This window comes from Nipponia nippon, unplaced genomic scaffold, assembly GCF_047370975.1.
Source record: "Nipponia nippon isolate SJK-2023a ecotype South Korea unplaced genomic scaffold, ASM4737097v1 scaffold_1, whole genome shotgun sequence".
In the NCBI taxonomy this organism is placed as follows: Eukaryota; Metazoa; Chordata; class Aves; order Pelecaniformes; family Threskiornithidae; genus Nipponia; species Nipponia nippon.
The window spans coordinates 71,281,674-71,302,242 of NW_028262290.1; the positions used below are offsets into that span (position 1 = coordinate 71,281,674).

The 20,569-nt window shown below is 41.5% G+C and overlaps 1 protein-coding gene across 5 annotated transcripts in view; it reads right to left on the reverse strand.

The window, feature by feature from the left end:
• LOC104013413 (poly(rC)-binding protein 3) overlaps positions 1–14,512 on the reverse strand; it is a 545,963-nt gene extending 531,451 nt beyond the window's left edge. For 2 of the 5 annotated variants that reach the window (XM_087759257.1, XM_087759246.1), the window contains exon 1: positions 14,271–14,512. The gene's annotated coding sequence lies outside the window, so the exon portion shown is untranslated. The remainder of the gene's footprint in view (positions 1–14,270) is intronic. The other 3 variants (XM_087759356.1, XM_087759328.1, XM_087759337.1) reach the window with 3 other exon arrangements.
• Positions 14,513–20,569: the final 6,057 nt, after the last annotated feature.

Consider the following 20,569-nt stretch of genomic DNA (forward strand, 5'->3'; position numbering starts at 1 on the left):
CTCGCAATAACACCCTTCTCAAGAAAACATTTTAAATAAACTATTTAGTGAAATATATGACTATTCAAAACACAGAAGAAGCTGTAATGACAACACAATTTCAACAAAAGTTGCAGCAGAGAACAGAGGTCTGCACAGTGCCAAGCATCCCGAAATGTCAAGAGTAGCCATGAAAGATGTGGCTAGTTACCATATGTCAGGGTTGTGAACAAAAGCATTACAGAGAGGGAATTAAAGAAGCCTAGTTTTCTACAAACTTGTGTTGATTTCAAGTGTCTTAGTTTGTCTGAGAAGGTCCATCCACTGACTAACTCCTACGGCTGGAGTATGTCAAAGGTCTGCCTGGGGCCCATCATGGACAATCTTCAATCAACAAGGTCTCTTCCTTGGGGCCAGTGTCCTCCTCATCTGTCCAGGCACATGTTTGGATGAAAATTCTAGGGACTGGATTGTATTTTCAGCTTTTCAGCCCCATGGCAGATGTGGCTGATGTTGGCAAACAGACACCAGAGTTACTGGAGACAAGAGAAGGAAGGCAAGAAGCAGACTGCCATCAGCCTTTCAGAAAAAAAAACAGAGTAAAAATAACAGTAATTCTGCACACTGAGTTAAAATATCCACATCTAATACTGACAAAGACAGAAGGTTAGCAGGATTTTCAGAGAGGTCCTTGGCATAAAATCCTTTTTAATATTGACAGAAGTTAGAGACTGAAACACATTAGAGGGGGATTTTCCAAGAGGCCTAAGTTTTCAGCCAGCTGATGCCACTGCTTCCTCACTCTGGTTATTATTGAACTCCACCGTCTTCACACTCCGTGAAAGCACTTATGCTAGCAGGCAGGAGGACTGTCCAAGCTCAGGATGGCCAGGATTGCTGGCCTTCAGCAGTGTCCCTCAGGAGGAATATTGTCCCTCTGCTGCCAAGGAGGCACCTCCACCACGACTCTGCTGCTCGGGAGGTTTGCAAACCAGCTTGCAAGTGAAATCTGGTACATTGGATCAAAATATTAAACAGGTTAAAGAGCAGAAAGCTAACCCTTGAAACACATAGGTGGGTCTGAACAAGGTTACTGTGAGCAAACTGCAGCCAGGAAATTTGAAAGCAAGCCTGCCACATTGCTCAAACACTCAATGGAACATTATTGCAATGCAAACTCAGCATGATTCCGAAGGGATGCTGCGCTCGGCATGAGGCCACCGACTCTGCAACTGAGGAGATGCCTGCTTCAAAAATAACTGAAGTCATCGTAGCCTGAGGAATTAACTAAACCTCTAACTAAACATTTTTTTATACTTTACATTTTAAATCATTTAATATTATAGAGCTACTCTTCTATGTTGCATTTAGGTGATCGTTTAGAGCAACATCTGGATTGATGGGACCATTTATACAGAAAACCCCTCAGGTTTGTGGTGAGAAACATTAAATTTGGACTAAACTCTCTTGGTCAGTCTCCCTAGTTCTGGCCATCTAATGGACAGAGGTCAGACTGGAGTCTCCTATATTCAAAGTCCATAGCTCAGGAGGGGACCAGTAGTCCTCTCAAAATTCCCCCCCCCCCCCCCCCCCCCAGCATCCTGCTGCGGGAATGGGAGCTAGCCTTGTCATGTGACAAACCCACTCTCTTCTAATGCTGAATAAGGAAGTCACTCTTTGATCTCCTGATCTTCCAGCAGAGCCACTGCCTGTCATCTCCAGTGGCTTCAGCTACACAGAAAAACTTGGAGTCTCTGATCCCCTCTCCACCTCTTCCCATGTATCAATCTAAAACTACTGTTACTATTTAAAAAGTGCACTAAGTAGGGCTTCCTCTCACGTGATAAGTTTAGTTTATCACATTTCAAAATATAGGTAACTTCTGTTCAGTAAATTCAAAACTCTCTTCAACAGGATCTCTGTTTAGCAGGCTGTAGTATACAAGTACTGTTGGAAATGGAGTTGCAGCAATTAGGTCTGGAACCATCTGAAGATGCCACCTGTTTTTCAATACCCAAATACTTTGATCAATCTTTACCATGTAGGAGCTTGGCATGCCACTATAGGTCACAGCCGGTATTTCCAAGTTCTTGTACTCATCCAATTTTATCAAGACTTGATTCCTAAAAGTCAAATAGAGTAAACCTTGGGCTGCATTCTCCCTCCCCTCCCCCCCCCAAAAAAAAAGCTGGAAATCTCTAATTTTGCTTTTCTTAGCTTCATCTCCATTACCCCATCACGTTTCCTTCTGGCTTTTTTTTCTTTATATTTTCCCTCCTGATTTATGGAACACCTAAAATTTTCTAAAGGAGGTGAGAATTCTTTTGTAGTTGATATAACCTTATTGATAAAAAGGTCGACTTTCTTGATTTGTTTTGGTCATGCAAAAGTAGTCCACGAATAAAAAGAGAGATGCCGCCCACAGTTTGAAAACTCTTTTGACAGGGCTTCAGTAGAAACTCCAAACTGACCCTGTGCTGTCCCAGGAAATGCAAAGTTCTTACAGGTTATTTATTACGATATTATTTGTTATGATACCTCTCCCTGATGTGCTGATTCTTACCATAGCAACAGCATGTGGAAAAAAAATTTGAAAATCAAAAAGCATCCAAAGCATCCTAGGAAAACAGGTCACACACTGCCATGACATATTATTATAATTTTTTTTGCCAGATCAATAGTTCATTTTTTAATAAAAAAAATCTGTTGGTTTTTTGTTTGTTTTTTTTACAACAGCAACATAAACAACACTTCTGTGTATATTGCTGCATTCTTTTCAGCCAGCATAAACATTTTGGTTTTCTAAATAGAGTAAATGCAAAGGACTCCAGGCTTCTTCCCAGCCCCAACCTTTGTGCATGAACACACTGGCAGTCTATTCCCCTACACAGATCTTTAATCCCTTCCACGTCCAGGTCTGCAGGACAAATGTGACCCGGAGCTTACTCCTACAAGCACTCAAATGAGAACCTGCAGCCCCACTAGGTTAAATGGGACAAATCCAGTGAGTGAAGTTGTTTGCTCATGTAGGTATACATAAATCTTAATGCTGTGACACACACCCTTTTCCATGAAGAGGATGTCTACACCAGGATTAAAGGCTGCTCATTACTAATGTACTAACACCTTGCCGATAACATGCATAGTCATTCTGCCGGCGAGGCAAATGTCAACAGGCCCAGGACAAAGCAGAAAGGAGTGTCTGATGTTGGGCAGCTGATACAAGTTACAGCTCCAGGTGCTTCGTTCACTGTGGGATTTTACTGTTTTAGATATTCCTTATGTTAGTATTATTGTAGCATTGTCATATTAGATACTACTTATTGTGGTATTTTTAAATATCTAATAAATAACAGAACTGTACTTGATGTATCTGTATTAATCTTCCAATAGAAGATTAATGACAAGTAATATAGGAAGGTGGGGGTTTTTTAAATGACAAATGCAATAATTCCACATTGGGTAAATACTAACCTACCTGTATAACATAGTAATGTACAAAATAGTTTGTATATGACTGAACTTGATAAAGACAGTGATAGTCATATCAATCTAACTCTAGAGAATTCACCCTTCCTTATGAAATGTTGGTTAAAATATTTCACACATAGGGACAATGACTTTAAAGTTGCAAACAATTTAAAAGCTTCAATATCATGACTTTACTCCTTGGTTTTTGAGAAAGAACAGAAAAAGCAAACTGAAAATATCATTAACTAATTAGAATAGAATAGAATATTTCATTTGGAAGGGATCTACAACGATCATCTAGTCCAACTGCCTGAGCAATTCAGGGCTGACCAAAAGTTAAAGCACATATTGTTAAGGGCATTGTCCAAATGCTTCTTAAACACTGACAGGCGAGGGGCATTGACCACCTCTCTAGGAAGCCTGTTCTGCTGTTTGGCCACTATCTCAGTAAAGAAATGTTTCAGGATACCTAGTCTGAACCTCCCGTGGCGCAGCTTCGAACCTGTTCCCACGCGTCCTGTCACTGGATCCCAGGGAGAAGAGATCAGCACCTCCCTCTCCACGTCCCCTCCTCAGGAAGTTGTAGAGAACAAGGAGGTGGTCCCTCAGCCTCCTTTTCTCCAAACGAGACAAGTCCAAAGTCCTCAGCCGCTCCTCCCAGGACATTCCTTCCAGCCCTTTCACCAGCTCTGTTGCCCTCCTCTGGACGCATTCAGGTACCTTAACACCCTTCCTGACTTGTGGGGCCCAGAACTGCACACAGTACTCAAGGTGAGGCCGCACCAATACTGATGCCCTTCACTTTTCAAAATAAAGCCATTTCAGGTAAATTCTTGAAACATAAAAAGGCCAGCCACTTGTCCTCTGTGTACATTATACTTCAAGGAACAAAAATAAAATATACGTGTTCCTTTTCCCAGTAATTTTAAAATTAGAAAATGAGTCGAGAATCAAAACTTACTAATTTCCAGCTTCCCACATGAATACAAGTGGTAAATCCACATGAAATCCAATGCATTCTTGATTAGGACTATTAGATAGTCTGACTTGAAAATAATGATGCTTAGAGCATAATGGCTACCTCCTATTTGAAAAATTAATGCTTAGAATATTGTATCTGTTTAAATGTTAAAGTATCAACTATCACCAATTAAAATTTAATCCAAAGGAGAAACAGGATTTTTTTTCAAACTATAAACAAAGGTTCCTTCTGTCTTACTTGAACTATTTATAGTAAGTAACCAGAACCAAGCCAAATGAAAATGAGTCTGCAAAAACCCTGTAGAGCACTACACACCAGAAGACCAAACCTACCCCCAAAGAGAAATGTGGGCAAGGCACTTGATATTTCACTCACTCTCTGAAGGTCAATACTGTAGACTGGTTTAAGATTAGCCATCACATGAACAAGGAGCATGACCAGAACACTATTGTGTCTAACTTTACACCCCTGTCTATCCTCCACAAGAACGGAGGAGTCCTCACCAGAGCTGAACTCTGTCAGGCAAGAACTTTGCTTTTTAAGCCTAGCACAGGAAAACAATGAGCAGGACTGCTCCATATTTTGAGGCAGTAAACACTGTGCAGAAACAGCCATTGAAACTCAAGTACAAGATTAGACCAAGAACAAAGTAATATAAGCAGGCCATGAACATATTTGAGGGGAAAAGAAACCAGAGTACTGAAACAGCCTCCAAATGGTAGTATGGCAACTAAAAAAATCCTTAAATAGTTGTAAGAAGGAGTTTGATCAGTACATGAAAGGAATTCTATGATATCTTGGCTGCAAGAGCAAGGGAATGAACGGGATAACCCAGAAGAATCAGTCATATCTTCTTATGAGTATGCAATTCTCTATAGGTATGCTTAAAGGGAGAAAAAGAAGCATTTTAAAAATATGCTATGAAAAGACACCAGAACCCATAGAACATGATCAAAGTAAAATCTAAGATCATCAGCTAGCACTTGTGATTTCTTAGAATTTTAAAATATTTTATTTAAATAAGTTAGCTAAGATTTTTTAAAATACATCTTTTATTCTAGTCTAGACAGCATGACATCATCTGCCAACATCTTATTTCTCACAGGGCTGGGTAAACTGTTCTTTTTCAATCCTTTCCTTCAAAGAGTGGAATCCATAATGTGGTTTTGTGTGTGTATATTTGTGCATAATCTAATTTCCCCGTTTAATGTCTAAAAAAAAAAAAATATCATTAAAAAGGTGGCAAATAAGACCTAAGAGCTTTATATTTCATTTATTACAGAACATATTCTAATCTTTGTCTCCGTTTCTCTGAAGGCATTTTATTCTGAATTTCTTTTTATTTTTCTATATTGTTTCTTCTTATTTCAAGAGACACTTGAAGCATACGTTACCATTTAAAAGTAAGCTTAACACATGCTGCACATGTATAGCACACTGGAGGTGCAGCTCTGAGGCAAAAAGAGGCAGGAAGATGTTTTGTTTAGGAATCATGAATACTGGATTAATAATAAGCAGTACAAGTCAGAATGAAATACACTGGGGGCCATGAAGGAGATGCACATGAAGGTTGTGAGAGGGAAGCATGGAGCTACCGTTGGGACTGCTGAGCCCTGGACTTTGTCATTCATGATCCAATGAGGTGAAGTAAGCCCCAAGTCGCAGGCACTGCTCTGCTCAACAGGGGTCATGAGGGACAGGGTAGCCACTCGTGAGGGGTATGGTATTCCTGGAGCCTCTGCCACCCTGTCTCTCTGCAAGCTGTCCTGAGGGAAAAAAGCCCCACTTGATCATGTAACTAAAGACTGCATCAGCAGGCGTGCCTATGGATGCTGAATTAAATACACAGGCAACATAAATACTGGCTTTTTGTAACTTTTTAATGCTTGATCTTGCCTCCTAAGTGTTTTGAGCATCTTTTTTCCTTTGCATGAAGCCGTCTAAACTGCTCATTATAAATACTGTCCCAGGTGGCTTCTTCCTTTCTTTGTGTTACCATTCCAAGTCTTCCTAGCCAGCCTCCCTTCTAAATAATTTCTAACTCAGAATCTCACCAGGACTTTCAGACCAAGAGCACAGATCTGTCATCAGCGTAAGTCAATTTTATGCTGCCCTTTCCTATGTCTGCCCCCCGCCTCTTTGCCTTGAGGCAGCTGTAATGTTAATATGAGCAGTTAGTCAGCTGGATCAAGGATCTGATCTGGATGAATTTTTCTTTTTTCATATTATCAGTTGCAGCACATCATTCGGAGGAAGGAAGGAAGGAAGGAAGAGTGTGCCAGACTCCCTTTGCAGCAGCAGCTGGAACTTAGACCAACTTAAGCTGATCTTGAAACTGCACTTTAAATTGATAGCATACAGCTCCCTTTCAGCCTGTCTTTTTGCCTTCTACCGTTAGTTGCGCCGTCTTTCTTCTAATCCAGCCTCCATCTCTGATATTTGTCTCATGCTTTTTCCCTCTCACGTTCTGTTAAATCTTATTAATTCTATTCCTCTGCAACGCCTTTCCCTCTTCCATTCTCTCTCTTAAGGACTCCCCCACGCTTACCTTTTTGCATTCTTGCTTATAAATGTCCTACGTTACCCTTTTGCTAAATCCTTTCCTTGATTCCAGCTACTTTACTATCCCTTATTCTGCGTCCCATCGCTTACATCTCTAGGCTGCACATATAGGTGCCACACACAAGCAAAATCTGAGTGAGAGTGCAAATTTAGAAGTTGCTTTTAAGATTTTGGCCTTGAAAATCTAGCCTAAGCTTGCCTTTGCAATATGCACTGGAAAGATCTCAGAGGAGTGGATGATCTGATATTATCCATATGGCACTGCAGATTTTACCTTCAGACTTGAAAGAATCAGAAAATCCTCCCCTTCCCAGGTTCTTCCATATTGCCAGGCAGGGGAACCCTGCCAATCCCAAATGCTAATACAAGCACTGGTCCCCACTCAAAAAAGAGTAAGGAGTCTTAAAACTCAGCCGGTGGTTAGGAATAGTCAAATCTACAATTCTTTCCTAGTCTCTACCCACATTACCACTGAAAGCTAACTAGAAAAAGAAAAGAGAGGGGAAAATAAATTCTCCTCTCCTGGTCCCTCATTTTATTATTACTGCTGCTTAAAATTTTGTCTAGGTACTACAAAACCCAAGGAGGGTTTGTTGTGATGGCTAATTAGTTGATGTCTGTAACACAGAATCATAGAATGGTTTGGGTTGGAAGGGACCTTTAAAGATCACCTAGTCCAAGCCCCCTGCCATAAGCAGGGGTTGCTCAGAGCCCCATCCAACCTAACCTTGAACACTTCCAGTGACGGAGCATCCGCAGCCTCTCTGGGTAACCTGTTCTAGTGTATCACCAGTGTCTCATCTCCAACATGTAAAGAATTACCTATGAAGTATTTATCTTCTTCTAGAATTCATAAAGTATTTTTATATTAGGTGAAAATCCAAATAGACAAAATAATTTCTTGCACATAGATGGACATCCAGAAACATACAGCTAAAGCATTAAATCTGAACTATCACATACAATTAATATATTTTAAATGTCCCTATATTTATCATGTTCTTTATTTAGACCTCAGATTTTAGAAAGGACTTTAAATTTATTTCATCCTGCCACAGAATCAAGCAGTGACGTGTTGCAGAAATCAAGCGAAAGTGCCAAGGAATTTTAGTCTGGTGATGCAGACTGCCTGGAACATGAGCCATCTCATACAAGATAAGCTTCTCTGAGATAATAATAATGATGATACTTCACACCTTCCCTGTTGTCACTGTTCTGTGAGCCTGTTTCTGAGTCTCTTGCTTAGGCAAGCAATCCCACCGAAGCTGAGGAACTATTTAACACAACCAGAAATTGCTGAACTTAGCCTTAACTGTACTATCCCATTTTACAGGTAGGAAAAGGGTCACACAAACTCTGCATTCAGTGTCAGTTTAGGAGATGTTTGTCAGAGCTGCATCAAGACCTCCCAAGCCATAGACCATGCCTCTGTAATGGTTAAGTGCAAGATAAGCTTTAACTTTGAATTTCCATATTTTTTCTAGTCTAAATCATTCACCATTCATTACTATAAGTCAAAATGTATAAACCTTTTTAAAAGGTACACAAATGAAACAGAACACACTTCTCCATTGTTATCACAACTGGAGACGGAACCATTTACTTTCTTATCTAAATGTAAGTATTACACTTGTGAAGTTCTCCCTTTCTGCTCCTGTGACAACCTCTGCTGGATTATATAAATTTCATTAGGATTCTGCACTGCTGGTAAACCACTGGGATTTTGTCATGTATAGAAACAGCCCTTAAGTCCAAGGAAGCTTAGAAGTACATCATGGCCACGTGCTGACTTCTCCTCCAGAAAGACAGACTTTTTTGTTTTTCCTAAGGGGTTTTCTAAGCCCACCTCAGGGCCCTATTTACTTCCAAGTTGATGCTCTCTGTCTTTCACCATATTGTCATTGAGTACTGGTATATCTCTACCTGGATTACTGAAGCAGCCATCATGAACTAAAGTTATTACCCCAAACTGCTACGGCTTGTAGATACATTTTATCCTGAACTCAGATGAAAAGATAGCAATGGTATGACTGATAAGGGAACCGTACATTAATGGCTGTTTTATTCTACCAGAGTTCAAATAATCCAACCACTTTGATTTGATGAAAATGTTCATACTTTTATTGCAGATCAAAAAAAAAAAAAATCTTTATGGGAGCTCCAGATGACTCATTATAAAAGATATTGTTGTATGCAAAGTGCCAGTAAGTTTGAAAAAGACCTTGTCACTATATATCTCATTTATATTAATGAAAGTGTGATAACAACCAGTCATTAAGAGGGCTAAGTTCTTGCAACACCTCAGTGGCCTACCCTAAAACCTCGTTATGAAACTAAACATTTTTTTTAAATGCATACAGAAGAGACTGTCTTAAATTAATAATAATAAATCCTTTTGTAACTATTTTGAATCAAACTAAGAGACAAATTTTAATCAAATAAGGTGTAGTCCTAAACCATCCACACACCCCAAAAACAAATGAAAGAACAAATTAAGGATTTTATCTACCATTTACAGAAGACAGGCATTTTGCTTCCTTATAGCCTATTAAGGGTCCACAGCATTTAAATATATCTAATGCATAGATGAGAAAGTCACGGATGTTGCAAGTTAAACAGATCCATAATCAAAATGACTGGATTCATACATCCTGTTAAAAGTATTGCCCGTTAGCAGAAATCAATAGTGCATCATATATTTTGGCGTATAAACAAAGCTTAAATTTTGTTACTGATACCACTGCAGCGCTGGAATAGGTACCCAGTTACAAGCATGGAGTTACAGCAGTGGATCGAATGGGAGAAACTGGCCCCATCCCACATTAACCAGGAATTAAGTGGGCTACTCCAAACAGATCCCGCAGGACAAGAGTGGTAATGGGGACTTGCTGAGTCTCATTCTGAAACAAGCATTTCCTTTGAATTACTTTTAAAAATGTGTCTCCTCTTATGAAGTATGAAATCTCGTATTCATGTCAACCAAATTCTGAACATTTTACCTCCAACGCCACAGCTATTCTTTCATTTGGTTGCAGTTGGTGGAGCTGTTACATCGTGTTGTTCCAAAGTTAACACTAATATTCTTTTTCCCCTTCCTACAAGCGCTTTCTCCACACAAAGCAGCCCCCAGCCTACACAGGTAAGCAGGGTATAACAGCTGGATGCAAATCCAGGGAAAACTGGCATAAATGAAAACATACCACAAGAAGAAACACTGTAGCTGGAGACTCCTCCCCACAATTGTCTTCCATTTGATCACTTATAAACAGTTGCCATCAGAGAGCTGTGTTAGCACTACCAAACTATAACTAAGTCTTCCATATCTACTGTAATACAAAGGGAAAACCAAGCAGATCACTGAATGCAAACTGCGAGAAACAGGAGTGTAATACTGCTAAGGGTGAGGAAGCGACTTGCTATTTTAGCCCTGAAGCACACAGCCACACCAACACCAGCTAGTTAGATACTCTGCTTTCCCAAGAGCCACGGTCTCCCTTTCCCTGCCGTGCCCAAGCACTTGGCACCCCTGACACTCATCCACATTCACCAAGACTGGGAAGGGAACTGCTTGTAGCTCTGTTCAGCGCCTGGCTCTTCAGAGTTACACATGGTTCCCAGGAGGAATATACTAATTTTCTTCTACGTGTAAGCAAGTACAGCAGAAAAAAATCTATTTTATTACAAAAAGTGTATTTTTAGCAGACAAAATGCAAATAAAAAGTCAGCTTTGCATGAAGTAGCCTCAATCGTCTAAACATTTTAAGATTACAAATATACACTCAGATTGAAACACACATGTAGTACCATTTAAAACTAGTAAAGAAAGAGGGATTTACAGACAAAAATGGATTAATTTGTTTTCAGATGGATTATGCTACTGCTTTTTAATGTATATTGTGATTGCATTCTGCATGGATATAGATAATACCACTGCATCCCATCCCCAAAAATCCCAGGCAACACTGTGATAGTTTTCATTTCCTTTTTAAAAATTCAAGAAAATCTGAGATCAATATAGGTTCCTCAATAAGTATGTCCAAATGAAACAGCAATTTTGCCCTGCAACAAAATGCTACTGAAACTGATGGGTAGCTGTACTTTAGGACAAGACAAAATATACACATTCTTCATTTGTGGAAGCACCACATCCACAGGATAAAAACTCCTTGGACTAAGTATTTTAGACTGACATTGCAGAATAATAAAGTGCAATAATACAAGAAAATCATTTCAGTTGGCTAACAGTAGAGAGAAATCCCACAAAGTCAGAGTGACTTCTGAACTCTCCCTCCATTACTTTGCTTATAGCAGTTCACAGCTTTATAAGGCTTGTTTCAAGAGCAAATAAAGGCTTTAGAGGTGAATAAATGCAAGGTTTGAGGTTTTATCCAAGCCTCAAAACATAAATTAAAGGGAAGTTTAATCTAGGTTAGTACGTTATAGAATAACCTAAGTGTTGGTGTACTGCCATTCACATCAATGGGAATGACCACCAGATCAAACTCAATGTTAACCTTGCTTCGGCATTTTAATATCCAGCTGAAAGCACTCTTATCTTTCAGTTGTTATGATAAAGAAACACATGACTTGGTCCTTTTTTTTGTACAAATATTCCATGCATTTTTTCTTCCCTCACCGATGTCAACAGCTAATCAACCAGCCTAAGTAACTTAGTGCATAGATTTCTGAAGCAAACACTGCTTTTTCACAAACAGCTAAAGGATACCAAGAGAATTCTCTTAAAAAGCCCATGAGAAAACCAGCGCTAAACTTTTCCATCTACTGACACATTTTAGTGTTCCTGTGGTAAAAGAAAATATTTACTTGTAAACATACTGTATGCACCCAATGTAAAATCTAAACAAAACGACACATTACAGATCTGTTGGCAATTGTATCCTTTGGAAATATCCTGAATCCTGATATGTTTCGGTAAAAAAACCTGACGAGTGCTGAACACAAGTAACTCCAAGTGAGTTCAGCAGGAGTTGTGGATATTTCAGCCTTCTCTGGATTAAATCGAGGAGGCATGATTTTTATCAGCAGAACAAGAGCTCTCCTGCACCACATGTGACTTTAACAGCAAGCTCTATCAAATCAGAAAAATTGCATCACATCGCAGTGCTTACCAAGAAAATGTATTTAGCCAGTAGCCAGGGTTCAGCAGAACAGCAGCTGACAAGCTAACATGCATCACCTTTATTTATTTATTTAAACTGGTAGGGCACTGTGCTGGTTTTCCAGCTCTTTTTCTCACTCCTGCATACCCTCAGGGATGATGTACAAAGCACATCAGGTGTTTCTCCCCTCACTGCTGTCAAGCATTAGGAATGGCACAACTCACTCAAAGCTTGCTTCCTGCTTTCACATCAGCCAGCCACAGCAGAAGAAAAAAAATCCCAAGGCAAACTTGTGTAATATATTTTAATTTAGGCTAAGAAGAAAAAGAAATGATGAAATGGCTCGATAGCACAAGACTACTTCCATGACTACTCATTTTTGTAGAACGTCATCTACGCAGCATGTGGAAAGACAGATTATTTTGGAATTGCATTAACTAGACAGGCAACATTAATGTTCCTGTATCCATACAGCACGAAAGGCTCCAAACACAGATGATAGCAACCTTTTTAGCACATTTGTAAACTTTTAGATGCAAAAATGATTCAACCTGTTAGAAAACTATGTATACAAAGTCCTCTTTCATGTGCTTTGGATCCACTAGATTTCATAAACGAATTCAAGTTTCACAGTCAGACAAGTGTAATAATTTTGAGCTCTGAATATTTGAAACTGTGTAGCATTGTGAAGCCAGTTTTCTTTCCAAGTTCTTAAGCAAAATCACCTGCTTGTTTTGAAACAAACAAGGCAGTTGTGAAAAATCCGTGAAAAATCCATGAAAAAGAGCTATGGGCTGTTATTTTGCTTTATATTAAGTGACACTTTGCAAATGGCACCCTGCAAGTTATGCCTTAACTCCTTGTTAAAATGCAACTAAAATCTATATTACCCCACTTCACATACATCAGTAAAATGCATAGTTGAAAGCACGCTAAAAGACTGGGGGAAAATCCGCGAAACAGGTAAATTACTTGATTGCCTCTGAATAATAAGTCGTTCCCCAGCAGATTTATAATAGACTGTTTTACTGTAGAAACACATTTCTGTCGTCAATAGGAACAGTTAGCTGAAGAAAGAAAAACAGTCTAAAACAACTTTGGAATTGGGAGGTAAACTGGGCTGCAAGGCTTCTGCTGGCTGGCCAAACTAGTAATGTTTCATCTCTCTTTTTCTCACTGAACACTTAATACGTGACAGCAAATGATCCATTTGCTCTGGATCACAACGCTATTTTCCCCACTTATCCTTGGAATAACACTGTCTCGGGCTGCTGGAGGAACAGAAATGCTATCAATTCACATTATCCCTAAAGTTTTCCCCCTCGGCACTCCTCTACTGAGAAGGAATGAGAGCCATCACCTTGAAGGTGCCAGTAATGATCTATGGAAAGATGTCCTGGAGCACAAGGGACCGAACTCTGTGGAGAGCTCTGTAGCTTTCCTGCATCCCTGACCGATTTCTCCATCAGCAGTCTCTGCCGTGCTCCTGGCTCTATGTACAGCGGCTGTTTGGAAGCTTTACCACTCGTCATCCCATAAACACAAAATACAAATGCACTTCACACAAAGATACGCGTGCGCGCACACACACACACTCAAGACACACGTGCACACGCACACTCGCTCCCCCAACATCACATGCAATTCTTTCCAAGTCCCCTGTGTATTGCTTAAAAACAGAAACCAAGCACACACACACCAAAAAAACCCAAGCAAACAAACAAAAAAAAACAAACAAAAAAACCCAAACAAAAACCACCACCCCTCAAAAAAAATCCCCAAACAACAAAACACAGAAAGGAGGAGGGAATGGGGGGCAGGGAGGGAGAAGGAAAAAAAAGAGAAGCTTTTTTTTTTTTTTTTTCTTTCCCCCCCTGCTGTTGCTGTGGCTCCCAAGCATGCAAGGCTAAGGAAGAGTAGTTCCCCACTTTCATCAGCTAGCTACATCCTTGGGATAAAAGGGAGCAGTCCGGAATGATGCTGAGGTTGCAGGAGGGAAAATAAGGATTTGCAAACATGCCTGACTCCCCACGAAAATCTCTCCTCCACATCCCCTCCTCCCTAAAACCTGCCCTAAAGGGGGGAAAAGAAAAAACAAAACCAAAACCAAAAAAACAACACACAAGGAAAAAAAGTGATGAAAAGACACAACTCACCTTAACAAGGGGTGTTGGATGGGGTCAGAGAGGAGGAAGGGTATATAAGAAGGTCTATTTTTAGCAGAGGTTGTGATAGTATTGAAACACACAGACACAGGGTTTGGAAGCAGGGAGAAGAGTATAAAAAAACGAGGGGAAGAGAAATTATCAAGAAGGTGCAAGTCAGTCTGGCAGGAGAAGGGAGAATCCCCAAGAAAAAAAAATTTAAAAAGAAAAAAAAATAAAAAAACAACCACCAAATGCCAAGCGGAGAAGGAGGGAGAGCGTGGCGGTGCCGGGGTTTTGTTTTGTTTCTCTTCGCTGGGGGCGGGCGGAGGCGGCGGGGCGGGGGGGTCGCGCTTTCGGCGAGGGGCCCCTCGCTGCCTCCCGCAGGGCTGCCGCGGCCGCGAGCCTCTCCCGGCGGCTGCGGGCGGGCGAGCGGGCGGGCGAGCGGGCGGGCGGGCGAGCGGGCTCGCTCCTCGCCCGGCTCCGGCGGCTGCGGCGGGCGCGGCGCTCCCGCTCCCGCGGCTCGCTGGGGCTCTGCAGCCGCGTTCACGCCGCCGCCGCCGCCGCCGCCGCTCCTCGGCCACCCCCGCGCCCGCGCTCCCGCCGCCGCCGCCCGCGGGCGCCCCCCGCCGCCCGCCGCTGCGGGTCGCGGTGCGGGGAGGCTCCGGGGCAGGGGCGGAGCGGCAGCGGCGGGGAGCCGCGCCCGCCGGCGGGGGTCCCGGGGCGGCACGGGGGGGGGGGCTCTCCGCGGCGGCAGCGCCGGTGGCGGGCGGCTGCGAGGCGCGCGGTGCCGGCTGCCGGCCGCGGAGAGGGGAGAGGAGGCGGTGCAGGGTCCGAGGGAGCCGGGGGTCCCTGCCAGGCATCTCCGTGCGGGAGCCGGGCTCGCCCTCCAGGCTGCCGAGCCCCCCTCCTGCGCGCAGCCCTTGCACGGCACCCGCGGGGTGAGGGGAGTTCAGGTCTGGGAAGCAAAACTTGGGCAGGCTGCAAGGCATCGGCGTTTTCTTAGGGGAATGCTGCATATCAGTGGCACGTAAGCGTTGCACAGTGTTGTTGAGAAAAGCACCGGCGACAAGCTGGGTGGCTGAGAACTGTACTTATTTTCATTAAAAGTAGTAAAACTGCATCCAGCCTTGCCTTTAATACAGAAGCGTGGCTCACGGAGTGCGGCGCCAGCAGATGATGTTCATTCTTGGTCCAAATGGAAGCTACTCGCAGCATTTTGTTGATGAGCACTATCAGAGGGTCACATTTGTCTTAAACAGCTGACAAAATCCAACAAACATTTAGATGGTATAGAAGCAAGCTTTTACCCACCTTATCATCACTAGAAGTACTCTGCAACTAAAAATAAATCCCGTGCAAGTTGTTTTTAAGCAGATAAACATAAAAACTCTGGACACGTTTTTACACTTTCATTGTCTAGATTGAAAGACGTCAAAAAAAAAAAAGTGGAGAATTTAAGTGCAGAGAAATAAATGAGCTTTTAAAAAGTATTTTTATTTCTATCTGCAGTCCTACTAACAACTGTAAGTAAACGTGTCTGTTTATGACTTTTGATTTCGAATTGGCATTGTCCCATAAATGATGAGAGCAAATGCAGGCCAAGCTGTCAGATCTACAACTTGCAACTGGTATACAAGCTGTGCTTCAGCACCACCGCTACACTGAGATAAGCAGAAGTGCATATAGTAAACAGTAGAAGGATATGCTCCAGTATGTAAACCGATGCTAAGACAGACACTTAAACTAGTATCATTTGCTAATACCTGGCAGTAGATGAAGCCATCTGGAATAAGAGTTGTGGAGGTACCGGGGTATGTAATGGTTGCTCCTAAATACTGCCCTTGGTACCCACAGAGAAGACGGTGTATGAACGAGCTGCCAACGTGGGGACTGCAGGCAGCCCGGCTGAACACATCGTGATGGCCAAACTGCCTGATACCATACCGCAGGTGTAATACGGCAGGGCATGCGGAGTGCCCAGTTTCATTCTCTAGTTAGAGAGTGACTCTGGTCTTGAAGGCACCTTCGGAGCACTCCCACAGGGGCTCTCAGGAGCACACCAGTTACCTCTGTGCCCTGGCTTCCCCGTCACTACCAGCTGAAATACAGGAGTGGGTAAAATATTTTGAACCCAAGTCTTGGTTGGAACCGGAACATCTTTGCTAAATTAATCATTCATTAAATAGAAAAAGACATTCTCAGAACCAAACAACAATTTCATTATCACGTATTTGAACTCTTTTTCCTCCTCCAGAGAAAGAAGTGCTTCCTACGGGTTTGCAGCAGAGGAACTGGAGGAACAATGATCTTTCCAAATCTCTTGTATGAAGTAGAAATAAAATAAGAGGATGTCATTCCTTTTCTGAGCTTCTCAGAGGAATCAGAGGAAGAAGATCCTCCTCTGCCTCAGTGCAGGCTCAGCTTCTGCCCGTTTCTTCTCCAGTTTCTTCTGTGAACCAAAATGTTCAGTGGTCTAATGACTGAACCCGGAGTTTACAGGATTTGGATCATGTCTCTCTTTTTAAAAATCAAATATATACAAAATTATTCACAGCCACACAAAGTGAGGAGTAAAGACATTGGAAATAAACTCTGTGCTGCTTGGAGCCTTGATTTCTGCAATAACTAAGTTGGGGAAATGTTTTATACATTAAAGTGGGGGTAATGTTTTATACATTATATTATTAAATATTTTCTTTAATTTCAGTTCATTTTCAAGAAACTGCATCTCAGTTAACATGTATTTACATGAACTCTCATTGGCTTCTAATATTTATGAATCATTTTGCACTGTTGCAGAAGTGCCTATTTACTGTAGAACACAGGTCCATCCAGTATGCAGTGCGAGGCTCTGACCATTACCAGTTCCCTGAGCCACTCTATGCCCAGTAATATCAGGGCAGTTTTTACTGTCAGTTAAAACTCTGCAGCCCTATTGACTTTGCCAAAGTTGCACAGACCTATTATTTGTAATTCTTCTTCTCCAGAAAAAAAAGCCCTTTGATGAATAGCTTTATGGTTGGATTATGAAAAGTACACACACTGGTGGTATTCGGGAACACCTAAATGCACAATGCTTAAACGCCAGCATATCTTTTTAAAATGTACATTTCAGTTGCCATGTCACAGGATCTGCATATTTGATGTCTGATTTACAAGCATAACTTGGCACTCAAGTCATTTGCATGCTGGGAAACAGTCAGTTTTACAGCTTGAACATACATTTAAATGGATGGAAATCATGACAAGGGTTAATATCAGAGATTTTTATTAAGTAAAGGGCTCCTGTAGAAATCCTTTTTCCAGAAGACAGCATACATACATTATAGATAATTGTCTAAATTGATCAAAAACCAAAGGTAGTTAGAAAGGTTATTGAGAGAACAAGACAGAGCATCTAAACCGACATAAACAAAATCACTCCTCACAGGTCATTATATTGCTTCAGGGTGTCACTGTTGCTGCAAACAGTTAATGCTGGGAAGCTTTCCTCTGGTTTTCATTCAGGCAGTCCAGAGGAAGACATACTTTGTGATTGGTTCATTATGAAACATACAAATCATGTACACTGACAGTGCAGCAAAGTAATCTTTGAGGCAGAGAGATAAAACTTCAGCTTAGGTAATGCATTCAACGTACTTATACTGTTGAGAGGTATGAACCAGGTCACACCCACCAGTAGTATCTCTTTAAAATTTCTGCTGCAGGGTAAGACCCAGTGAAAGAGCAACTTGCTGCCCTCTCAACCTGGCGGAGATGTCTGCAGATCTCCACTGCTGCTTAGTACCATCCCCCCGAAGCTATGCCGTAGCCAACATGAGGTGAACCTTTGGTGCAGCCTCACCTTGAGTACTGCATGCAGTTCTGGGCCCCACAAGTCAAGAAGGGTGTTAAGGTACTTGAATGCGTCCAGAGGAGGGCAACAGAGCTGGTGAAAGGACTGGAAAGAATGTCCTAAAAGGAGCAGCTATGGACTTCAGGCTTGTCTTGTTTGCAGAAAAGGAGGCTGAGGGGCGACCTCATGGCTCTCTACAGCTTCCTGAGGAGGGGATGTGGAGAGGGAGGTTCCGATCTCTTCTCCCTGGGATCCAGTGATAGGACATGTGGGAATGGTTTGAAGCTGCACTGGAGACGTTCAGACTAGATATAAAGAAACATTTCTTTACTGAGATAGTGGCCAAACAGTGGAACAGGCTTCCTAGAGAGGTGGTCAATGCCCCACGCCTGTCAGTGTTTAAGAAGCATTTGGACAATGCCCTTAACAATGTGCTTTAACTTTTGGTCAGCCCTGAATTGCTTAGGCAGTTGGACTAGATGATCGTTGTAGGTCCTTTCCAACTGAAATATTCTCTCTCTTCTCTTCTCTTCTCTTCTCTTCTCTTCTCTTCTCTTCTCTTCTCTTCTCTTCTCTTCTCTTCTCTTCGCCTCGCCTCGCCTCGCCTCGCCTCGCCTCGCCTCGCCCCGCCTCTTCTTTGTCTTTACCTGGGTAGGAACGTAATGAAGAAATTCTCTCTAAATAGCCAAGCATCAACTGAACGGTGCTTGCTAGTGATACATCTGAAAGAGGCATGATGACAGTCTTTCTGTCCTTGCTAGTGATACATGCAGATGCTGTTTTTATTAGTGTAGTAGTCAGGCCAATAAGTAGATTTTTCTAATAATATTATCTCACACAAATTGATATATATTTATTGTTTCAATCCATTTGAGATCTTCTGACTGTCTCTCTTGTCTAGGCTTTTGTCTGCTTCACCTGAGAATGGTAAAGTCCATGAGTCATGCCCAGGTGTGATGGGAGTCCACTCACCACTTCACAGGTTGTGGACATTCTTAGGAACTTTTCACAGAGCATGTCAAAACATCATTTAATATACACTCTCAAATTTAGTATGGGTGTGCAAGCAATAAATAGTACTTCAAGATGGTTGGGAAATCCCCAGACATTACAGATATGCCAATTACTTCACACTATGCCTTTTAAGAAATGACCTGGTTACCTATTGCCGTGTAAGGGGTGTAGCCTTCCAACTTTATTTTCTACTGTACAACGTGATAGAAACATATTTTCCATGGGTTTTAATAGTATGATTTACTGTATTTGTGAAAGAAGGTATTTCACAAGGGTGTGATGTTAGGATTCCAAAAATGTGACCATGAAATAAAAGATAAAACAGGCTTTTGAATTGAAAAAATATCAAACAACACTGAAATGAAACACTTCAGACTAGATGACCAACCTGAATAGTCTTATGATCTTATATATTATCAATAGTTTTGTTAGTATTTTTATGCATTTTGCTGATTATTATAAAAGGCTTTTTTTAAAATGTTTGTATTATACTAGCCTACGTCTTTAAAATGCTAAACATTCCTAATACTGTGTGATGTTGAATGAGTTGTGTTTGCTATTTGACTGCAGTTAGATGTAACTGACAGCAATTTTAAGTATCTAACTACATATTAATAACAATGACATGCATTATCATATTTTTCCTCTAAAATTATTAGCATTGTGATAGTTCTGGATACAATTTTACATACCAATTTGAATTAACATAAACCAGGCTAATAATGTGCACTTGTGAGCAAATCTTTTGTTCCAGGCTGAGGCAGAGCAGCTGAGCTGGAAACCGGGCAGACAAATGATGGAGTTATGGAGGGAAATCCCTTCTCCTTCAGCAGAGAAGTAGCTGTTATCTTAAGTTCCCTGTTAATATGAAAGTTTCTACCCTCTTTCAGAAGAAACGCCTATCGTGATCACTAGTCCAGAGTCACAGCTGTATTTAAGTGTCTGTCAAAACTGCTCAAAGTATTAAGGATTACTTGTGATACCTTGCCTTGTAAGGGGTTTTGTGGAGGGATGTCATACCTAACTTTGTCAACATTCATTTATACTGCAGCCACTTAAGTCATGAACAGTCCTTCCTGGGATAAATTGGTAAATATGTATCTCTAGATGACAGTGATGAGCACTTTTTTTCTTTTTCCAAGTAATTGCTTTGTACTATTGAGTAGCAGCATCAGTCTGTTTCCTGTGTCCTTCCAAGGATGTCACACAGGCCAGGACTGATAGACTTTCGTGAAAGCCGTATTACTCCAGTTCATTTTCTACTTTTCAGTGGCTATGTCACAAACTTGCCAGAAGCTATGCAAAGTGACTCGTCTCCCGCCACCAAATGTACTTCTTCCAGAAAACAATCAACAAGTTCTCAAAATGACATTCCACTTCAATGATTTCTGAAATTACAATTGCATTTTAAAAAGTGAGCGTCCTTCTTATTTTGGCACCTGGCACCATACATACAAGG